General features: G+C 37.4%; 1 long non-coding RNA gene across 2 annotated transcripts; it reads left to right on the top strand.

The window, feature by feature from the left end:
- Positions 1,041–10,600, top strand: LOC109706893. 2 transcript variants are annotated; one of them, XR_002215342.1, is made up of 3 exons: positions 1,041–1,288; positions 5,502–5,593; positions 10,061–10,600. It is a non-coding gene; the product is annotated as an uncharacterized LOC109706893 (long non-coding RNA). The 2 variants fall into 2 exon arrangements; XR_002215343.1 differs by lacking the exon at positions 5,502–5,593 and having other exon boundaries at positions 9,648–10,600.

The raw sequence follows: 22,008 nt of genomic DNA on the forward strand, positions 1-22,008 counted from the left end.
AGAACCTCGCCGCCCTCGGTGTCGACAAGATGAGCATCAAGGAGGTCGAGAGGATTGAGTGGGGCACCCTCAACTCCAAGATGAACAAGTGGATCCATGCCCTCAAGATCGCCGTCCGAGTCCTACTATTCGGTGAGGAAGATGAGAGCGTCCAAAGAATACAATTATTTACGGTGTAAAAAATGGTGAAATGGTGTAAAAACGAAGAAGGAAGAGGAAGAGGAGAAGAAGGAGAAATTGTGCAATTTTTGGCGAAATGGTGCAAAATTGGGCAAAATGGTGCAATTTTGGGCGAAATAGTGCAATTTTGGGCAAAATTTGCACCATTGCTCCTCCTTCTCCTATTCCTTCTTCCTCTTCGCTTCGCGTGCCGGCGGCGCACCTGGGCTGGCTCGACTACGACCAGTTTGGCATGCTCGGCGTCCGGATGCCCCTCACGGTGGTCGTCGAGAATGACAACCGCGCGGCCGTCGCGAACTTCTCGAAACTCAGCTTCAACCGGATCAACGTCACGCTGCTGCGCGCCGCCTCGTTCGTAGTCCCACGCAACAGCTCGTGGCCGTTGCAATACGACATGCAGGTAGCACCGGTCCCGCTCGATGCCGACGCTATGCAGGCCATGGATGCCGACGCCATGTAGGCCATGGATGCTATAGGAGTGGGAGAGGCGACGGAAGGAGGAGGAGGCAATGGAAAGGGTGTCGCAGAGGAGGAGGTGGCGGAACTCGTCCTCGAGGCGGTTGGAGGCGATCGGGAGCGGTTCCTCAAGAAAAAAATAACGAAGGAAGAAAAAAAAGAGAGAGAAAAAAGTAGAGAGAGAAAAAAGTATAGAGATAGAAAGAAAAGGAATAAGGGTATTTTCGTCCGATGACGAAAAATCAGGTCCGAATCTATAAAATTAAAAAAGATGATCTAATTTTGCAAAAGCTCAAAACTTGTAGATTTTTTATGCAAATTAGCCAAATAAATTAAAACATATAGCTTACGGATTAAAAAAAAAAAAAAAAAAAGAGGTTAGGAACCAAAGGCAAAAAGAGTAAAGGTTAAGCCGTTAAGGACAATGGTGTAATCAACCCTTACTAAAGTCCCCTTCATTTCCCGCGACGGCGCCACCCTTCGCCCATTTCCATTTTTCCCTTTCGCATCACGTGCTCTTCCCCTCAACCCCGCACCTCCCCGAACCGATCGATCGTTAGGGTTTTCCTCGCGATACCTGCGCGCCGATCTCGAACTCGATTCATGGCGACGACGCTCCTCATTCCCCGTTCGACACCAAAGTGAGCTCAAGGTTCGACGCTATCGCCTTATCTCTCTCTTTCCCAAACCCAAGCTCTCTTTCTCTTTCCATCTCAATCTCCAAAATCAACATCCATAGATTGGCATGCATAGATCTCCTTTTCTATAAGGGTTCGTGATTTCAATCTGATATACTTTGCTAGTGCCTTCAAATTAGGGTTAATGAGGCTTGGGATATATATGAGCAATTTAGCCCCGTATTGTTTGTTTTCACTCATTTTATCTAATCTAGGCCTTTAATAAGGTAATTTTTTTTTTCGCCTTCCTTTTTTTCTTTCCCTAAAGTGATTAAGATTAAGAAATGGGGTGTATATTTAAGGTCCGTTGTCATTTAAAGGGGCTTTATAGCAAAAGGTCTGCATTTGCATTTTCGTTTGGTAAGGGAGTTTATGTCTTCAAGTGAAGTTCTTTTATTGTACTCTAATGCCCTTTTCATTAGTTGTTTGTTTCTTCACTTATTTTGTTAAGATCTGTTTGAGTTTTCTTTCTGAAAATTCAGTGTTTTCTATAAATGTTTCTTCTCCTTTCTGAGTCTCTACACAAATCTCATATCTAGGTAATCTACATTTTAACGATTGACGTTTTAAATAGCATATAAGTTAGCTCTATGATTACTTATGGGCTTATGCTAGTAAGTGCAGTAGTGAATTGAGAAACCATTTGATTATGTCACAACAGTTCACATAAGATGTTTACCTAAATTTTCCTGCGATCTACTCTAGTTCTTAGGCTTTTTTTCTTTTCTTTCTTTTAAGGCAAAGTTACTTACTTTAGGTGCTTCTTTAACTTGGGGAACAGAGACTAAGTGCATTTTCATACTTTGGCAAGATAAGTGTCATGAGGAATTTTGTTTACTGGCTTGCCAAATTAGAAATGTTATAAAGATTAATTGGATCTAATAATCCAAATTTATGGAATTAAGATGGTAATTTTTGTTGTTCTTTTCTTGAAGGAGCATGGCGGAAACTGTCTACTGATGAGACAGAATAATTTGTTGTGGTTTGTATTGCATGATTCGCAGTGACATAACTGAAGAACATTTTCAGTCAAGAATATAGTGGGTCCAGTCATAATAGAGAATTCTGTAGTTGCGTGAATCGAAAATCAAAAAGTTTTCTCCTGAACTTTATGGGGAAATACTTCAAGTCCACAGAAATGTCTGACAAGAAGTCCTAATAACATTGCTCCTTTCCTCTTGGTTGATCAATGTTAATTAGGCACGTAAGTAGAAAATGACTAACCATTGCTCTTTCTCTATTGGTCCATGATCAGTTTGGCTATGCACATAAGCAGAAAGTTGGCTGAGCTTCCATATCTGCTTTAGTACTAAATGGTAAAGCATAAAGGAAAGCAATGCATCTTGTCCTATCACTGAGGGTGTGTTTGTTTCCACGTAAAAGTTGAGGAAAAAATTTTTTCGGGCTGAAAATAATTTTTCGAGTGTTTGGTTTGGTGTAAAATAATCTTTCATGAAAAATTGTTTTATAGATTTGGTGGAAAACAAAGATTTTCATTTTCCGTCTCTTCTCACCTGAAAACAAAAAGTCGCCATGGAAAAAATGCTGCTCACGGCTCCATTGCATGCGTCCACGAGCTCATGTGAGTGCTTATGGACCCCGTAAGTGGTCCACGCTGGACCATTCACCCACTCTTATATATATATATATATGTATGTATATATATATATATATATATATATATATATATATAGAGAGAGAGAGAGAGAGAGAGAGAGAGAGAGAGAGAGAGAGAGAGAGGCTGGTATCCTATCGGTAGCCTCCGTGCTACCAAGTTGTTTTCAATGCTGAGTCTTCCAAATCGACGATCGGCTCCGTTAGACTTGATCTACATTATTGAGAGTATTTGGAAACTAAATTTCAGGCTCCGTTAGACTTGATCTACATTATTGAGAGTATTTGGAAACTAAATTTCATAATTTTTCGGCATCATTTACCTATCAAACGAGTAGTCCAAAAATAAACGGCTGAAAATAAAAATCTCATAAAAAATGATGATAAAAGACTTGAATTTAAGATCAGAGGTGCTGATCTTACTCTAAATAGTGAAAATAATTTTCTATAAATATTTCATCAGATTTTGGATTGTTTTACACCGTTAAATTAACAAACGCATTAAATCTACCATTAAAATTGTCAATTTTGAGATCTTTTGATCACTAACCAAATGATATCGAAAAATTATGAAATTTAGTTTTCAAATACTTTTAATAGTGTAGGTCAAGTCCAATGGAGCAGATCGTCGATTTGAAAGCTGCATCATTAAAAACAACTTGGTGGCACGGAGGTCTCCGTGCTACCGATAGTATACCAGCCTAGCTCTATATATATGTATATATATATGTATGTATATATATATGTATGTATGTATATATATATATATCTATATGGAGTCCGGCTGGGATACTATCGATAGCACCAAGGATTTGGTGCTATCAAGTTTTCCACTGTTAGATTTAACACTTTGATTATTTTTACCCGTTAGATTATACTATTCAACCAACCACTTACTCAACCCTAGGGGCCCCACATCATCCTAACCACACATTTCTCAATCTAAGGGCTAAAAAACTAATAGCACCAATAGCTGGGTGCTATTGATAGTATTCCATCCTAGTTCTATATGAGTTGAGCTGGAATGCTATTGATAGCAAATGTGTTCCGTTGCCAACTATTTGTTTTCGATGATGGAGCCTCAAAATCGACGATCGGCACTGTTGAACATAATCTATACCACTTGAAGTATGTAGAAATCAAATTTCGAATTTTTTCGACATCATTGGCCTAATGATCAAAGGGTTTTAAAATCTATAATTTTAATGATCGATATGAGACGTTTTCTCGTTTAACAATGTAAAGATATCCAAATCAATTGGTTTTTTATAAGAAAATTCTTTGAACTATTTAAAATAAGATCTATACTCTTGATCTTGATTGCGAGACTCCTATCATCACTTTTTAAAGGATATTCGTTTTCAGTCGTTTATTTTTGTGTCCACTTGATGGACTAGAGAACAATATCGGAAAAGCATGAAATTTGGTTTCTACATGCTTCAAATGATAAAGATCATGTTCAATGGTGCTGATCGTCAATTTAGAGGCTCCATCATTGAAAATAAATGGGTGGCAACGGAGCCCATTTGCTACCGATAGTATTACAACTCAACTCTCTCTCTCTCTCTCTATATATATATATAAAAGAGAGGGTGAAAAATTATTATACATATTTTATATTTTTATTTATAAGTATATATAATATTATATACATATTTTTACATATATTATATTATATGCTTATTGATTTATCTTATAATATAATTTTAATATATTTAATTTACAAATATAAGTTATAATAATAATATATGTAGTATGATAATTATTATATATAATATATAGGATAGAAAAAAAAAATACATATAATAATTTTTTATTTATCTTTTCCTTTCTTGTCCTTTCAACTAAACAACCGAAATGGAAAACTTTTTTTTCCTTAGAAACCAAACACTAAAACGCGTAAAAATTGTTTTCCTTTGAATTTTTTTTCCATTGAAAACTATATTTCATAGTTTTACGTGGAACCAAATAGCCCCTAAAGGAAAAACATATTGTCTGAATCTGTTCCACCATGTCATTTGTAGGCTACCTAGCCAACTACCCTCAGCCTCATTCCTTCTCAAAAACACCACCACCACCAAGTGAATTTCGATACTTGGAAATTTAAAAATTATTTTTGTAGTGAGGATTGAAAGAAGTGATGGGATGGAGGATAGATTGTTAGGTGGTCCATGGATGACACACTCGCTTAGGTCAAGGCAACAATTTCTTCATTGAAGGGTAGGTCTTAAAATGTTTGGCGCGTGAACAATTTTATCTAGAACTGGATATGCTGTGGTACATGATTTGGGTACGGGAACATAGTATGCTAGTTTCCTAGGAACGCAGTACGAAGGGGTAGCATTAGTCGGAACGTTATTCTGGAATGTAATTCATTCAGAAAGTCAATATAGATCGACTTATATAGAGAAATCTGTAACTTAACTTTATTACCATACAGTTCTTTTCTTTCATTAAGGCTGGACTAGGTATTCTCTATTCTAATCAAAACTGGTTCTCTCTATGTTATCCCGGCGACTATTGTTCATGAAGAGACAAATTTAACATTTCTTGATTTTTCTTTGGTCCTGACAGGAGGTGTGCTGACTTCATCGTAATGCTAGGGAGTCTCATTATCCTTTTTGTACTTAGTTTATCCTACCTTGAAGGATATCTAGACAGAAGAGGTAATTGTACTTTCTCCTATTTTGAAGAATATCTAGGCACCAGAGGTAATAATATTAACAAAAGTTGGCCATGAAACTAGTGATTTCTCTTCTAACAACTTTTTTGGATGGATATAAAATGTGAGTGCATGGTTGTTCGTCTTAGCATCTTCAGGGTTCTAATCTCTACATGGAGATGCATAATATAGTGCTCACTTGTTGATGGGAATGGCTGTTGGTTTGGCTAGTTATTGATTTCTTCATCAAAGAAAAAGCAAAGTGCTCGATTGGTAGGTACAGTTTCATTACTAAACTACAATTTGTGGAAAATGAAACAATATTCTGTCAATAGGAAGATAAAATAGCTGGGCCACTAGGGAAAGATATCAGGGATTCTTTTTCCTGAGTAAATTACAGTGAAGTTGTAACATCGTATTTATTTTTGCAAGGAAGTGGAGGCCTTATTACTACTTAGACTGAGATTATCTTGGTCCATCTCTAGTTCTGTCTGGGGGTCCGTTATTGTGGCATGTAAATGGGGGTATCTACAGTCTACCCTATGCTGCTAGGTGTAGGTACCATTAGCCATTCCTGTCATGCCTCGAGACCGCTACCAATTTGATCCGGTTCGGGCGCGTCGAATAGACGCCAAACGGACAGCACCTTCTCTGTCCGCCCAAGGCTAAACAACCAGATCATATACAATAATTTGCCCAGGAATAGAAATTCTATACATACACAATCAACGAAGGGCACAACAAGTGCCAACAATTAAGAGCAAGAGTCACATGTGAATACAAGTGAACAAAAGAGAGATCTACTAGCTTTTACATCACATTGCATTCATTTACCTCAAGTTACATTTACATCTTTTTCAAAATGGATACATGTTTACTAGATCATCACCAATATACATACATAGCCCTTCAATCCTCACCTACATAAGTCTCTCAAATACATAGAGTGATACTAATGCAAAAAGGAAAGCTACTATGTAACTATTGCTCGGGCGCTATACCCTTGCCGCGGTCCTCGCCCGGCGTACTCATGCTAGGCCCTGCAACAAAGTGGGGTGAGAACTATTGTCCATAGTTCCTAGTGGGTTCGGTCGCCGACTCCGCCGATTTCCCCACTAGGTCCGAGTGGGCAAAAGCAGATAGATAGATAGATAAATATGAAAACGGTAAATGACATAGTAAGAAAACTACGCTACTATGCTCAATCACAAGTAATGTATGCATGCATCATATAGTAAGTAGTTTTACTAACATGCCAATATGTTCACTAACAATGTCCAATAAGCAAATGTTCAATAAACAGTGCTATTCTCTTGTTTACTCAATCCTTGGCGATCCCTCGGGTTCGGCCACGACTCACCTCGCCATCCCGTATGGTAAGGAGACTCACCTCGCTCTCAAACCCGGGACCGTCTGCGGGACATCAACTCTGCCCCTCTCGCGCCAAACTCCGGAGTGCACGATGACTTGTGTGGCGCGACCACCACAAGTATAAACAGACTGTGAGTATGATCCGATCCTCTCAACTCGAGGATACCCTATCCGCTAGGGCTAGTAGTCACTCGGGAATCCACCTATCCCAATGTTCATATGCAAGTATTTAGTTACACTATGTTCTTGCTCAACGAGTCATCACTAGGGAATCCACCTATCCCTATGTTTACAAACCACTAGTGTCACTTTACACTAAGTTATATGCCACTTGTTTTGTTCATTTATCAATCATGTGCCACTCATTATGTCACTAGGTAACCATCGAGTCCATCTCTTTTCCTTGGCACTATAGGATTCAATGTCAAGACCCAATCCTTATCTATCAATTATACCAAGTATTCAACTCACACTATGATATCAATTAGAAAGCATAAGGAATGGAAAATAATGCAATCCTACAATGCAACATGCAAGAGATGCAAGAATCATGGTGTGCTAAGACATAGAGAGGAATCCGGTTGCTTCGGGATGACACCACCCACCTTTCGACGATGTAGGGGTTCTAAGAACACTTCTCGGCACTTGCTACAATGTCGTCTCGGCCTCCGAGGCGGAAATGAAGCCCAATCAGTCTTGTTTTGCCGATATCTTTTCAACGACTCGATGAATAGTCAATCCGTCTTCGCCAATGCGTTTAGACACTTAGCAATTAGGTTTAGATGCTATCAATTGAGATCAAACCTCACTATTAGGCAAAATCCCAATTTGGAGCCCTAGGTTTGCATCTATGCAAAATGCCCCAACAAATCTCTAGTTTTAAGCATTAAACATCTATTAAGCATGCTAGAGCCCTAATCAAACTATTTCTAGAGCAAGAAATTCAAGCCCTAAGAGTCTGCCATTGTTGAGCTCAAAAGCTTACCTCCAAGCTTGCTGCAATTGTGAGGAGAGGAAGAAGAAGGTGACCAAAGCCCTTCTCTAGCTTGCTTCTCTTTCTTCTCCTTCTTCTTTTCCTTCCTTTTCTTCTTCTCCTTCTTCACTTCAAGAAAGAGGGAGAGAGGGCTTAGAGAGAGAGAGAGAGAGGGAGAGTGTGTTGGGTGTGAAAATGAGAGAGGGAGAGAGTGATCTCCCCTCTATACCCCCAACTAATGCAACAATTGCATAATAGCCCCTCCACTTTGCTTCTCTCACACTGCCCAGACTGGACAGTTTTCGTGCTCGGGGACCGGTCTGCCTCTAAAGGGACCGGTCCCTAAGAGCAACCCTTGCGGGCAGAGGCTCTCAGCCAGCTTCTACGCGTACGGGGACCGGACCTTCAAGGACCGGTCCCCCCTCGAGGGACCGGACCCTGAGAGTAAATATCGCGCGCAGAGCTTTCTTACGCACTTTCTGCTTACGGGGACCGGTCTCTCCCACCAGGGACCGGTCCCCGAGAGCAAAAATCTGCAAAGTTGTAGATTTCCATTCTTTTGCTCTCCGAGGCCCTCGCCAATGCACTTTTTGGGTTTTTGACGCCTTCGGCCTTTCCGAAGCGTACCCATTCGACAATTAGTCGATTCTGAGCGAAATTCAACTCTCGGATTTTGAGAATTTACTTCCTTACAATTCCTCTTATATTTTATTATGTTAAATGAGCTTCAGACAATTCCAGAATTCATCTTCTTAAAATTTCATTGATAAAGGAGTATTATCCATATGATGTCTTTAAACTGACAATCGAAAGGATAAAAGAATCAGCACCCTGTGCTGTTGGCTTGCAGATTATGTCATAGTATGTGTCAATGTAGCTTGGTTCAATCCAGTTTGCATGATCGATATCTAATTGGAACATGTTTCAATTTGGTATGAGAAGTCTCATAATATTAGGAAGAGACTGTGACATTTAATTTTTCATACAATTTGTCGATGAACTTTTCGAGTATGGATAGGTCAACAAATGCATAAAGAGTTGATTCTCTAGTTACCTATGTACATTTATATCTATTGTACTTGGCAATAGCATCTGCTGGATACCTTTCAAAACACTTTCAGGATGACATGTATAACTTTGTAATATGCTATTATGATGAATAACTTACAACTATTTTGTATGCAAATTATATGAGTATATATGTTATTATGCTAGTACCTCTAAATGTTATCTTCTCTTATATGTTGTCGTAGCATTCCTTTTGTCACTCATTCCTTTAAACCAGCAACTCATTTAGTACTCATGCTGTGATGAATTATCAACAAATTTGGCACTCCAACTGTTCACCATGAGTTGATTGTGCTGATCAATTCCTTTATAATTTAGAGATTAAAAATTAGGAAGTATGTGTTCTGCAAAGCTGAAGGTTGGCAATTATCTGGTTTCTTATTATTTGCATTTTCGTAATATGTTGCAAAGCTAATGTTACTCTCTATGTAAAAAAGAATTTTGGGCTAAATAGTTGCCTCACAATTCTCTTATAATTATACCATTATTCTATATTGACATGCAAATGGCACCTTTATCACATTTGTCATGAGATTCAAAGATAAAAGTGGAGAAATGTCAATTCCAAGTTTAGTTTAGGAAACTTTCTTTTTTCTTTGGGTCGATGCATTTAATTTACGTTGCATGTTTTTTCTTCCTTTGGCAGAATGCTAATATTGTGTTATGGTAAAAGAAAGAAACATAATCAGCTTACTCTGATTCTGCCCTTGCATTTCTTACAACAAGATCTTAGTTTACGCCTTCATTCAATGTATGTCATATTTAAGCAATGCTTCTCGCAGAATCTGAAACATAACTGTTATAGAAACACGCTCATCTCTGTATATAATATTTAGTGTGTTTAACTCTGAATCTTCTTGAACCACAATTAGGAGATTACTGTAGAGGTTTTAAAATCTAAGCATCTGAATCTTTAGATGTGATGCAGAACATCTAAAGGACCTAACTACCAAAATGAATGATGCTTGATCCAAAACATTTAAAGCTCTTCTAAATGTTGGATATCGCATCCGACAGTTTACCATTTTGATTTGAAAAGCTTTAAAGGTTCAATTTTAGGGAAAAGATCTGAGATGATGCGGTCGACCAGGTCCCGGCAATGCCTGAGAAACAGAGCCTAAACTGGGCCTTGATTACATTTTTGGGCCGGGCCAACGTGGCTTGGGCCACATTATATTTAGGTCATCTCTCTGCAAAGGGTTTCTAGGCTCAAGATATTGTTCAAGCTGTTTACTAGCTTCCATTCTGTTATCTGTGAACGGTAAACTTTTGAGTATTTCAATCATTTATACCTAGGCTGTTGATTGAGGTTACTGTTTATGAACAGCTTGTGTTCCGTGGGAGGATTGGCTTGGCAAAGGCTCATTCAGTTGGCTCGTCCGGTTGGCACTGTTTCCTAAATGAGCCAAGGATGAGCTTAGCTAGCTCCCTTGCGTTCAACTCGATTAAGCTCAAAAAGTGTAAATCTTTGATAAAATTAATATGAAGTACACTAAATATAGATTTTATATGCGTTAAAAGTCTTAATTTTTCAGTGTTCTGTGGAAAGAATTACTTTTGGTATGTACTAATATAATTCTGATAGTTAATTGTGTTTAACAAATTGTACATGATAAAACGTCATGTGATTAAGAACCTTAATAATCTCTTTCTGCAGGTAAACTCTTAAACGAAGCGTTCGAAATCAATGATTTAGCTTTGGTTCTTGAGCTTAGGTTGCAGAGTCGGCAGGTTTACACCCTTAATTATACCAAATAATATATGTACATTTCGAGAACATACTAGATGAGAAAAGTTCTGGCGAATTTTGAAGTTGTCCAATGTACGTGCTACAAATCTTTTAAGGATGTTTTATATCAATGTCCTCTTGACTTTCATTTAAAATTGGATAAGATACAACACCTGTTTTGTCCTCATACCCACACAGATCTGACCATGCCATGAAAACGAAACATGCATCTTCATTTCTTTTTATATTGGTGTCCATTTGAGCCTTTAATTACTTTTTGCTATTGAAATATGCATAAAACATACATTTTCTTCCTTTGGATGGTGAAATTTGGCCTCAATTAACTACAATTTGTGTAGAGCTTAATAGGGAGTATTGCATTTATGTATAGAATTGAGCTCCAATGCTTTTAATAATACTAAGTCATTGTTGCTTATAGGTTTTCAACCCTTGGATTAAGCTATGTACGGTTTGGATGATAGTGGTTCTCTAGGTTTGAGTAAGTGGTTGGTAGAATAGTATAATCTAACGGGTGAAAATGGTCAAAGTGATAGATCTAACGATGGAAAACTTGCCAGCACCAAGTGCTTTGTTCTTTTATAGGCACCATAGCCCGACTCTTTGTATATGCATATGGGAAATGATTTGGTATTTTATTTTATAAAAAATGAAAAAAATCTTAACCGTTGATCAATAGAGGGTAAAGATGTAATTTTAATATTTTGCAGATGAAAGGGTTATTTAACTCGAGGTTATTTTTGTAATTAAATTATGCAACATTTAAAGAAAATTTTAGTTGATGTCCTAAATTTACGTATTAATTTGCACTAATTTGGGGAATTGATTGATTACCTAAATTTAGGCATTAATACAGGTATTAATTTAGGCATTTATTTTAGAAATTTAAGTGTTTCTCAAATTTACGCATTAATTTAAATTATAGAAATTTTAGAAATAGTTCTATTTCTAAATATGATGAATTTAAATATTATATATTAAATATTAAAAAATAAAATTAAAAATTTAAGTTAGAGGAATTTTGTATTACTATTTAAAAAATTTGTAATGTTGGTAAATATTTTAATTTAACATATTTAATATGTTAAGAAATTTTTAAATTTCTATAGTTTAGACATAATTTTGTATCACTTATTTTTAANTACCAGTGACGCTTCGTATACGGGGAAAATTCCTTGTATATGGCGGATTTGTCGGCGTGCCCGGGGAACAAGACATTCGGGGCGTGACACAAATATTTAAATTCAACATATTTAATATATTTAAAAAAATTTAAGAATTTTTCTAATTTAGATATTAATTCTTTATCGCTATTTAAAAAATTTAATGTGGATAATTGATTAGAAATATACGGTATAATTCAAATTTATTCTTAGAATTTAATTGTATGGGCGAAATTAATTCAAACTTTAATATAAAAATTGATCTTTTAAAATAATAAGATCATGTATTGTAATTTAAAATATAAGCTGAAAACAAAATAAATTTGAAATTTAGAACTTAAAAAGTATACAGAAACCTTAAATAAATCTAAATAGTATAGTGCAATTTAAACTTACTAATAAATAAATTTAGATTGTATAATTTAAATTTTAAGCTTATAATAAATCTTCACCGTAAAGTTTTACTAGAGTAAACAAAATTATAAATTTAGATAAATTAAATAAACTTATATTGAACAAATCTAAGCTATTTATATATTTTTTCAATTTGATCAGTCTAATTAATTTGATTTATTAAAATGATTTTGATCTTACCTTCAAAATTTTTTAGTTTTTTGTTGATTTTTTATATGTTAGTTCATTACAAATTGAATTTGCAAAGAAACGAAGAGAGAGAAAAAAAAAACAAAGAGAGGATAAAGATTTTGATAATATATTAAAAATAAAATTACTAAATTATCCGTATATTAAAAGATAAATATATCCTTCTTTAAAGTACTTGGTAATCGCGCGGTACCTCTTTTAAAGTGGCCGTAGGTTATAACTTAAAAAAAAATTATATTTGAGCCATTGAGGAGGAGTGAATGAACGACGGCGAAAAATAACAAGAATAGAAGCACTACTCTATACATATATCTTTTTGAATGGAGTATGCACATTTATTCCTATCGTAAAGTGCATGTTTACATATTTATCCCTCTTGTTTTATTAGCAGTGGTTTAATCTGAAAATTGTCCCTTTTTTATCCTTTATTAGGTCGTTTGCTTCTAAATTATTTTGGATTTGTCCTTCTCTCGGTCTCTTCTTTCTCTCACATTGTTCCTTCTGAACTCAAACCTCTGAGTACTTCTTTCCAGCAAAATCTCCCCTCAAAGTATTTATAGAAAAATATTTGAAAGGTATGCATGAAAGTGAAAGCTACATGTAAGTAAGACCACCCTTTTAAGGTTACCAAACCCACATAGATAACATTAATTATCTCTTTGCCTTTAGAGTTCCCTCTTATATTTAGTTGACCACTTGTCTTTTTGTTACCCATCGTTAGAGATTAAAAGATCTTAATTCTGTGGTGGTTATAAAGTGCTTAATCTAACTCTAGAAGCTCTTCTTCGCAACTGCAATGTGGCATCTTGTACGTATAGAATCAGTTGCAATGTGGCTCAACTGACAAAGAAGCAGTTGCATTGAATCAACATAGTTAAATATCCTATCTGTTCTGTTTGGTTAAAGCCGAGAGGTCTCTTTCCTTTTTTTTACTTTTTAAAAAAAATCATAAATGTTCATCTAATGTTTGCATGCTAAATCTAGTCAATAGGAAACTGACAAATGGACTCAGTAGGTGGTGGGTTTATTCCATGCAGTGGAAATTAAATTCTATATATCTACCTTCCATCTATCTTGTTTATTTTTTTTTATTTTTATTTTTTAATTTTTGTGTTTTGTATTGCTAGAGAGTTTGTGGTTTGGTTGTTCCGCCGTGTAGATGCATATTGTATCATAAGCACATTATTGGACCTCTTCCTCAACTTGAAAATCATATAGTACTAGTTAATTAATCAATCAGCCCAGCATTTAGAGCAGGATCATATATGGTTAGTATTCGTTTAAACTTATTTTATAAGATCGAATTTGAATAACACTAAAATCATTTACAATGTCCAATGGATAAAATAAAAACGATCTTAGAATAATCATGCATGTATGCTCTCTCTCTCTCTCTCTCTCTCTCTCTCTCTCTCTAGCTGGGAATGTAACATACACTATAAATCATATTGATGTGTGCGACATATTATTCCACTATAGTTTTTTTTTTTTTTTTTTTTTTTTTTTTTTNATTTGAAATTTAGAACTTAAAAAGTATACAGAAACCTTAAATAAATCTAAATAGTATAGCGCAATTTAAACTTACTAATAAATAAATTTAGATTGTATAATTTAAATTTTAAGCTTATAATAAATCTTCACCGTAGAGTTTTACTAGAGTAAACAAAATTATAAATTTAGATAAATTAAATAAACTTATATTGAACAAATCTAAGCTATTTATATATTTTTTCAATTTGATCAGTCTAATTAATTTGATTTATTAAAATGATTTTGATCTTACCTTCAAAATTTTTTAGTTTTTTGTCGATTTTTTATATTTTAGCTCATTACAAATTGAATTTGTAAAGAAACAAAGAGAGAGAAAAAGAAAACAAAGAGAGAATAAAGATTTTGATAATATATAAAAAGTAAAATTACTAAATTATTCATATATTAAAAGACAAAAATATTATTATTTGAGATACCTGATAATCAGTACCTGTCCCAAAGTGACATGCTATAAAAAACTTAAATTTAGGCCGTTGAAGAGGAGTGAATGAACGACGGCGAAAAATAACAAGTATAGAAGCACTACTCTATACATATATCTTTTCAAATGGAGTATGCACATTTATTCCTATCGTAAAGTGCATGTTTACATATTTATCCCTCTTGTTTTATTAGCAGTGGTTTAATCTGAAAATTGCCCCTTTTTTTATCCTTTATTAGGTCGTTTGCTTCTAAATTATTTTGGATTTGTCCTTCTCTCGGTCTCTTCTTTCTCTCACATTGTTCCTTCTGAACTCAAACCTCTGAATACTTCTTTCCAGCAAAATCTCCCCTCAAAGTATTTATAGAAAAATATTTGAAAGGTATGCATGAAAGTGAAAGCTACATGTAAGTAAGACCACCCTTTTAAGGTTACCAAACCCACATAGATAACATTAATTATCTCTTTGCCTTTAGAGTTCCCTCTTATATTTAGTTGACCACTTGTCTTTTTGTTACCCATCATTAGAGATTAAAAGATCTTAATTCTGTGGTGGTTATAAAGTGCTTAATCTAACTCTAGAAGCTCTTCTTCGCAACTGCAAGGTGGCATCTTGTACGTATAGAATCAGTTGCAATGTGGCTCAACTGACAAAGAAGCAGTTGCATTGAATCAACATAGTTAAATATCCTATCTGTTCTGTTTGGTTAAAGCCGAGAGGTCTCTTTCCTTTTTTTTACTTTTTTTAAAAAAATCATAAATGTTCATCTGATGTTTGCATGCTAAATCTAGTCAATAGGAAACTGACAAATGGACTCAGTAGGTGGTGGGTTTATTCCATGCAGTGGAAATTAAATTCTATATATCTACCTTCCATCTATCTTGTTTATTTTTTTTTATTTTTATTTTTTAATTTTTGTGTTTTGTATTGCTAGAGAGTTCGTGGTTTGGTTGTTCCGCCGTGTAGACGCATATTGTATCATAAGCACATTATTGGACCTCTTCCTCAACTTGAAAATCATATAGTACTAGTTAATTAATCAATCAGCCCAGCATTTAGAGCAGGATCATATATGGTTAGTATTCGTTTAAACTTATTTTATAAGATCGAATTTGAATAACACTAAAATCATTTACAATGTCCAATGGATAAAATAAAACGATCTTAGAATAATCATGCATGTATGCTCTCTCTCTCTCTCTCTCTCTCTCTAGCTGGGAATGTAACATACACTATAAATCATATTGATGTGTGCGACATATTATTCCACTATAGTTTTTTTTTTTTTTTTTTTTTTTTTTTTTTTTGAGAGAGAGAGATAGGTAGCATGCTACCCATTTCGTTTATTTTATCTAGAAATAAACTTAACTGAAAATATGAATTAATTAAATTCGCACTCGGAATCTCGGATACCAATCATCAAGCCCTTATTCCGCTATAGTTGGCTGCATATGCATGCTATGTAGGATGGGATTGAAGATAATCTTAGAGTAGTTTACTGTAGGAACAAGTTCTTAATTAGGGCCATATATTTTAACATGTAAAAACTATTGATAGGAGAAACTGTTATTCCCGTGCTATCCTTGAAGTGTGTCTTGTTTGGTAGAATCTGGGTTCTTCACGACCTTTATCTCTTCAATTTTTTTTTCGTGAATCTGGGGCTCTGCAGTAATGTCCTTTTGTTATTCCATTGCTAGCCTGTAGCTGTTAAGGTTGTGATAGCGACTTTCCTTGCTCGAGTAATGTCTTGTCTTGTTCAGACACCTCCATTTGACTGAGTGTCAAAATTAGAAGCTTAGTAATCAGACGATTTTTTTTTTTTTTTTTTTTTTTCTATTGTTGTTATTGAGTTAGTATTCTTATGCTTATGCTGCATAAGCTATAAATACTTTATGGTAAACTTCATGTAGCCTCCCTAGCTACCGCATTTACATTTTGTAAATTTTATGATTTAAAAAGTTAAACTTTAATATTATGTGATTATTATTTGCTTTTCATCATAGCTAACTGTCTAAAATAAGAGAGTAAAGTATTACATTTCACGTATAATAGGGTAATAAAATATACGTCAAGGAGCGTAAAATGCTATAATTTAACACTCTGGTTTGTCAAGCGTTGTATATGTATATTTTTATGTTTGGCGGTTTGTAAGATGTTTTACTCTACTATTTTAATGAACAATAGGTTTATATGAGAAGTAAAAGGTAAAAATATCGAATAGCAAAGTGTAATTTTTAAAAACTATAAAATGACAAAGTGCAGATTAGTTAAATGATATAAAAGATAATATGTAAGATTATCCAAAAATTTAACCCACTAATATGATGATATATAGTGATTAATTAATACAAACTCATCTGTGGTTATCTATGTTCTTAATGAAAAATAAATATTTCAATGTTGATCAGTTAGTCAGATAAGGAAAGTAAAATTACTGCACTTTGTGCGCTCCTGTGAATCCGCTGATATCGATGAGTTTGTCGGATACTTGTCACGGACGATACAATAAATTTCCCCACGATCTCGCTGATGTTCTCCTAAAATTTTGCTGGACTTTTAACTGCACCAACTCTCTTTTGAACTGCGTGCTTTTAAGAAGGGCTAATTGCATTATTAGTCTCTAATTTGTATTCGATCTGATATTTTGGTCTTTAATTCTTTTATTCTTTTATTTTACAATATGATCTTGAACCGTTAGCATTAATTGTATTTTCTCATTGATCCCTTATCTTTACTGTCTTTTTTCTCATTTTGATCCCTACCTCCTCCTCCCATAAGCGTGCGGGCCCATCGTGTTAAGTCCATTGTTACATCCCTCAATGTTATCGTACGAGTCTTCACGATCTCATCCTTGTACATGATGCCAAAGGCCTTTTTAGAAGCATATGACCTTTTGACGTTTTGGCTTTGAGTCGAATGTGCTATCAAGTTCTTTCAGAAACTTGAAGAAGTCGTTGCCAAAATTAACTGGAGACTATTATTAGACCATCACCATGGTCTGTATGAGCTGGCAAAATTTTATTAGAATTGTTGCAGTCTATTTCATCAAAATTAATGAATTTTTTTGAGTAGTTGTGACCTAACTGCTACAAAATTTGAAGGTTGAGCATCTAAGGGTTACAACATTAATGAATCTTTTGAGTTGTTTTCTCGTTCCCCTCACGATCTTTTTTGAGGCCTTGATGTCCTCCTTAATAGATAAAGCGGTAATATGCTACTTTTGCCTCAAAAAAACTTTGTACTAAAGGGCTTTAAGAGATTGATGAAGACGACGGCAGAGTCGACGCGAAAAGGGAAGGCAGTGGAGTCATCGAACCCCAGAAACACGAAGATGGCAGAGCCTCGGTGCTGGACAGGAGCTCACAATAGAATCACACGTGGACATTCCCCTGAGGTGGACTATGAATTGGAGCAGAGGTTTCAACGGCTCAAATGCAAACTCGGTAATGGAGTTAAGGCAGCCACCTATCTCAAAAGCTTTTGTAATAATGGAAGCTCGTCCTCTAAGAAGGTACTCTGGGCGGACACAGCAGGTTTTGCCTTAACTTAGGTTGCCTTCTTCAGCAATGATGATTTCTGTAGTTCCACTAGACCATGGGCTGCTCCTAAATCACCTAAAAAAGACAAGCATAGGAGTGAGGAAAAGCAATGGACTGAAGTGCACTGTAAAAAAAACAGACCCCTTGTTTCACTTGATAAGAAGACTTACAGGGAGGCTCTTCTCTCTACAGCTCCACCCTCTCCACCACGCATCCCCACCTTTGTATCTTCTAAACTTGACAGACTCTCTTTCAAGGGCAGGTGCTTCAGGTGCCTGGGATGAGATCGTAGAGCCGCCAACTACCGCGATCCTATGCAACGACCCGACTCGCTAGCAATAATAACTCGTTGGGCCAAACCACCGGCTAAAAATACTTAAACCCAGTTATTATTACTAGCGTGTAGGTCTCATATAAACCGATCGAAATCAGTATCCCACCCGATGTGGGACTATTGGGGGCGTTACAAACTCCCCCTGTTTAGACCCTAACGTCCTAGTCGGGTCCAAACCAGATCACAGACAGACAGACCAGGACCATTACCAGGCGATATGAGATTCTAGAGGTGGCTCTTACGGATTCAAGAGGTGGCTCATACCAAATCCGTTGGTGTAGCACTTTGTCCCGCATAGCACTTAGTTCTCACACTTCCGGCTGGTATTCGGCTCTAATACCAATTGCAACGACTCGACTCGCTAGCAACAATAACTCGTTGGGCCAAACCACCGGCTTAAACTATTTAAGCCCAGTTATTATTACTAGCGTGTAGGTCTCATATAAACCGATCGAAATCAGTATTCCACCCAATGTGGGACTATTGGGGGCATTATATCCTATTAGATGTGCTACGTGCTTCATAGCGGGGCACAAAGCTTGGGCTTGCATAGATCACCCGTCGATGAATGTTTACCGAGTCATACGTGCTTGACCAGCCTATCTGAATGCCTTCATTCCTTTTTCTGAAGAATTCTTTGCCAAGCAAAAGAGGCGCTGCAACGCGATCCTTGTGGATGTGGTCCCTCCAGCGAACCTTGGTCATTTCCTCCAAGAAATTATTGCTAACCGGCTAGCGAACCGCTTTGGAGGTTATCCAACTGACTTCCTCGTTGCCAGGTATAGTTAGGGGTGTAATCTGGGCCGCGCCGGGCTGGCACGACCCACATTAAGCTGGGCCGAAATGGCCCAGAGGCCAACCTGGCACGGCCCGGCCATAAGGTCAGGCCGTGTCGTGCCGGGCCGTAGTTCTTGAACCGCGACCCAGCACGGCCCCCGGCCCGAAAGGTACGGTATGAGTCGGGCTGGTTCGGGCTTTGGGCCATCTTTTTATATTTATTTAATTTTATTTAAAAATATATATATATAATTTTTAAAAAATTAAAAAATTAAAATACTATTTTTTAAAAATAATCTATGAGAAAAAAGTTTCAAAATTTAAAACATATTTATAAAAATAATAAAAATTTAAAATTATTTAAAAGTTTTAAATATTTTTTGGAGCAAAATACCCTCCGAACAGTCAAAATATTTGATTGTTGGGAGAGTATTTTGGTCCAAAGGGGACCAAAAGCTCAGCTTCCAAGGGTCTGCCATAGCAGGCCCTTGGGAGAGGCCTAATGTTTACAACCTGGCTCCCAACTCCCAAAGGAATTGGGAGCCCTTTGGAGTCGGGCCATACCGGATTGGTAGGCATGGCCCATTCGGGCAGCGGGCCGGGCCTCCCCTTAGGCCAGGCCAACAGGCCACAGGGAGGCGGCCTAGCACGATCGAATTTATTAGGCGATGCCTTGGCCCGGCGCGAGTGCTACAGTACTCGTGCCATGCCTTGGCCCGACCCAATATCGTGCTGGGCTGGGCAGCTCGCGCTTGGCTCATTTTACACCCTAGGTACAACGAAAAAGACTATGTTGTCTTCCTTCCTGAATAGATCCAAAGCGAATCCCTTATCCTCAGGGAGATAATTAGCCTAGGCGATTTTAGGCTAAGATGCTTCGCTTGGAACTCTTACAGCGACACCCGACGTTCTCTACCTCCTTACAAAGTTTGGATTCGGTTGGTCAGTCTTCCTTACGAATGTTGATCCTTCTAAATCGTGGGGGCCCTTATCAGCGGCTTCGGCAAGTTTCTCAGGGCGGATGATTTTACCACGCGTATGGCTGATCTCACCGGCTACCGATGTCTTATTGCCGTCAACCACCTCTTAGACATCCCTGAGAACTTGGAGATCACCTTTGGTGATATCTCCATCTCGGTCCTGATTCAACTCAAAAGGTGGATCAGCGATAGAGATGTCGGGCGCGAAAACCCTCTTTCCCCTCATAACGAGAGGCCGGATCACCACAACCCAGATGTGAGATCCTTTGAAGTTGATCGTCATAACTTCGCGAAAATAGAGGGAGGCGTTCGACAGAAGCTGTCGATTCCAACCCTGGCGATTCCTAGAACTCCTCCGAAATAAGAGACGGGCGGCGAGGTGCCCCTCTGCTAGCCACTCCGCGTGGTAGGAATCCCATGCTTCGCTTGGAATCCACGCGCTAGGGCCGGTGATAACTGCTGATGTCTCTCCGGCGAGTGGTGCTTTGGTTGGCTGATCAGCTCCCCATTCACAACCTAGCCTTTCCTCATCTGTGAAACCTTTTCACAAGGTAGGAGAAAGTATAGGACTTCTAGGAAGCCACATCCCTATTTTGTTCTACTCGGTTGTACCCCTTTCAACCCCTATACTTAGTGCTTCCTTACATGTGCATAGAGCTTGCCATGTTAGACGTCGGGATTCGTGCCCATCTATTGGTTACAAGAATGGTAAATGTGAGTCTCGAGGCTTTGAAAAAAATCTGGAGCATTTTCCACCCTCGGGTCCTACGCGCGCTCTCCAGCACAAGGTTGAAAATAGGCATTTTTAAAGTGGGTCTCAACCCAGAGAGACAGAAGTGGATCCTCTCCCTCCACATGCGGGGTTCTGGTCTTGTTGGGCTGGGACTCGACTTAATGTTCCCCACAAAAGCCGTCCTTCTCGATACACCGAACCTCACGTGTTTCGCCATTGGCCGCCCCTCGAAGGCCTAGTCTTGAACTTTACGGGAAGAGAATTCACGTCAGCTTCAGGTCCCACCTCTTTAGGCCCCACCATTTTCCCTGCGAACTCCTCATGCAACTCTGGATCTTACGCTCTTAACTTACTAGACATTGGTGCCACGAAATCACCAAGGACTAGCACCAGGCTAATCAACTAGGCAAACGACAGTGTTTTAAGATGAGCGATGAACAGAAAAGCAAGGCTCCGAGAGAGGGTGACATCTGGACTTGGCAATTCAACACACAAATTGTTTGGCAAGAAAATAAAGGCGAAAAGTCTACTATGCGGAGTGAAACTCTCTGATGTTGAAGCAAGGAACTCCAAAAGTTTCTATCTATTGAAATCTAGTTTCTGGATGTTTCCTTTTGTGCCTTTATTACTGTGTGTTGTCCTTTGCTGATATTTAACATTCTCTGTTCGGATGTTTGAGGTCTTAATGACTCTCATAAAAGATGTATGGTTAAGTCTGTTGTGTCTAAACACTATCGTGATGTTGTTTGTCTCCAAGAAACTAAAGTGGATTCAGTGTCTTGTTCCTTTCTTTGATCTTGCTGTGGTTCAAGTTTTGATAAATGCCATTTTTTCCCGGCTTTAGAGGCCTCTGGCGGCTTAATTACCTCATGGAGTTCAAATATCTTCTCTTGTAGAGAGGTTATTGTGAGAAAGCATTCCCTTACTCTACTTCTCACCCATCTTGCAAGCAAGAAGACCTTCTATCTCACACGTCTACGGCCCTCCCACCTGGGGCGGAAAGAAAGCTTTCTGCTTGGAACTACTCTCTCTCAAAGATGCCTGTTCCAACAATTGGGTCATTTGCGGGGACTTTGACATCACCAAAAACCAATCCGAAAGAAAAGAAAATCCTTGGAGTAGAAAAGTAATGGCCATGTTCTGGGATCTCATCAACAA

Source organism: Ananas comosus, linkage group 2 (genome assembly GCF_001540865.1).
Source record: "Ananas comosus cultivar F153 linkage group 2, ASM154086v1, whole genome shotgun sequence".
Lineage (NCBI taxonomy): Eukaryota > Viridiplantae > Streptophyta > Magnoliopsida > Poales > Bromeliaceae > Ananas > Ananas comosus.